The sequence below is a fragment of the Penaeus chinensis genome, chromosome 16 (assembly GCF_019202785.1).
Source record: "Penaeus chinensis breed Huanghai No. 1 chromosome 16, ASM1920278v2, whole genome shotgun sequence".
Classification (NCBI taxonomy): domain Eukaryota; kingdom Metazoa; phylum Arthropoda; class Malacostraca; order Decapoda; family Penaeidae; genus Penaeus; species Penaeus chinensis.
The window spans coordinates 20,664,405-20,666,904 of record NC_061834.1 but is presented as its reverse complement, the minus strand read 5'-3'; the positions used below and the strand labels follow the sequence as shown (position 1 = coordinate 20,666,904).

Below are 2,500 nucleotides of genomic sequence, written 5' to 3'. Positions count from 1 at the left end.
TCTATTTTATCAGCTTACATTTTACCAGTTTTGTCATGAATTGCAATACTATCCTAAATATCATTTTTTAATCATGGCAAAATGTCATTCAAAAATTCTCCCTCAAAAATACATATCCATTCCAAAAACCAATATAATACATTCATAATTTCTGCTGACACACACTCCAGATGTTCAACATTCATTAAAATTTAAGCGCAATCACTTCAATAAAGCATACACATATGTCACTTGTCTTTATTTGTGTACAACTACAGTCAGTTTCCCTAAAAATTACCCAGTACTTCTTCAGACTATGAATGCCTCTTTGGTACAATATTTATATCATGGTTAAGCACTCATAAATATGTATACATGTAGTGATGCGTATAATTTAATAATTGTGCATTGAGTACTTTACATTTATTGCCTTATCTGATTACAGAAAATTATCACTTTTCTTTCTTTTTTTTTGAGCCATAAATTTGTGCTTAATGGTATGTTTTTGTGTATGAAAATGATATCCTGATATTTGAATTCTATGTATTTTGTCTCACTATCAATATTCTTCGGTGCAACTATGGTTCCATCATGAAATACTTTAGGTACTGTAAGTTGTACTATATATCTTTTAGTATGGAATAACAAACCAAATATATCAAAATTCTTCATTCAGAAACAGCTTGGCGTGAATTTCTATTTGAAAGCGTAGAATATTATAAACAAGCACATCTGGATTCCAGACTGAGCTTCTGTAGGTAAAGCTGCTTATAAAAATGTTTAGTTACAGTGCAGACATGTTTGCCTGAGTTAGTGAGTTTCTACTGAGTCACCTATACATGCATGGTTCCTACTCTCTGAAATTAAAATATGCTTACAAAAAAGAAAAAGAAAAGAAGGAATGAAAAACAAGAAGTTCTTGATCATAGGAAACTTTAGAAACTATGCTGAGAACGATATGAGAGTATGAATACTTCCACAAAACAAGATATATTAGCTGATGTTTTGATCATACAATCATGATCAGAAATATGTAATACATTTCTAATGAACAGTGTATAGCTGACAAGCAAAGTAAATTAATCTGACATTTTTTAATTATTCACACTCATTCATACCTTTTTCCACATTTGTTACTATGAATACAGAAACTATATACATCTGCAAGCACTTGCAATGTGCATTTTGCAATACTGTTCTCCAGGCCGAGGCCATTAACATCTGTCTTCTTTATATTATGTTTATTCCAGCTTAAAAAAGAAAGCGAGTGAAGATGCCTTGCATAAGACATCAAAGGGAAGTGAGGCCTCACAACCACAGTACATTAGCTGTGTTACCCAGTAGCACAAGGAAGTTGGGGATGTTATGCTTTAAAAAGGAGAGTACAACTATGTAGAAATACAAAGCTGGCGAAGGAGGAGGAGGAGTATACTGTTTCTTGTTAAATACTGACATTGCTGTTCAAGGAATGAAATGGATGGATGTATGTGTTGGAACCTGTATGGTACTTGGGGCACTAGTTTCTCTATAAAAGTGGAGGAAGTGGCACTTCATTAAAGTGTACCACTTAGCACAGAGCATGGATACTGATAGTCGTCTGTGGTATTCAGTAGTCTGTGCAAAACTGGTAACATGGCTCGAAAATTCATCTTGATTCTATGTATCATTTATATGATTTGTTATACATGCTACTTGGCTAATTATGTAATATGGCAGAGTGATTCAGTAAAATCATATATGACTTTAAATATAAATTATAGTATCATAAATGATTCATTTTACAAAAGAACATATCTGTAATAAATATATAATTCATGGTTTAGTTGTTTACATATATTGGCCATTATTACTAATAATGACCATATACCTGTATCTAAAATAGTAAAAAAAAAAAAAATTCCTTTCTAAGTACTTATAGAAGGTAAAATTATCATATACATCACAAATATTCAGAGTAAGAAAACATTTAAATAAGGCATACTGGTAACCATTTACCTTCTTAGCCAGAATACCTCTATAATCTCACTCAAGAAAAGTGATATATCTAACTATATAAAATATAATAAAAAATTTCCCTGCAAGGTTTTACTACTGCTGTGATATAATCTGAATATAACCATAAAACATGAAAGTTTCAAATCAAAATATTACAGCAATACAAAACAAAAAAATATGTTTCTGTTTATATAGCATTCCCTTCATAAGTCTGAAGTACAAAATTTTAAAACACAACCATAAAACCTGTATCTGAATTCAAAATAACTGACTAAAATCATAACTTTCCAGCCACAATATGAATGACTTACCATGTTCATATATTGGTAATCACGAAGACAGACACAAAACAAAACATTATATTCAAGTAATACTAAATATGAATGAAGAACTGCTGTTATTAAATTAGTTTATTACAACTGTCACACGAATTCTTTCCCATCCACCCCAAAAAACATATGTTCCTTCCAATACAAGAACATCATCATATGAAATAAAACAATTCACCTTTACCCCAAATAAGACT

At 30.8% G+C, this 2,500-nt stretch overlaps 1 protein-coding gene across 1 annotated transcript in view; it reads right to left on the bottom strand.

Moving 5' to 3' along the window:
* Nucleotides 1-418: 418 nt before the first annotated feature.
* LOC125033254 (peptidyl-glycine alpha-amidating monooxygenase B-like) overlaps nt 419-2,500 on the bottom strand; it is a 52,918-nt gene continuing 50,836 nt past the window's right edge. Inside the window, exon 25 of the mRNA XM_047624637.1 lies at nt 419-2,500. This exon is cut by the window's right edge and continues 268 nt beyond it. The gene's annotated coding sequence lies outside the window, so the exon portion shown is untranslated.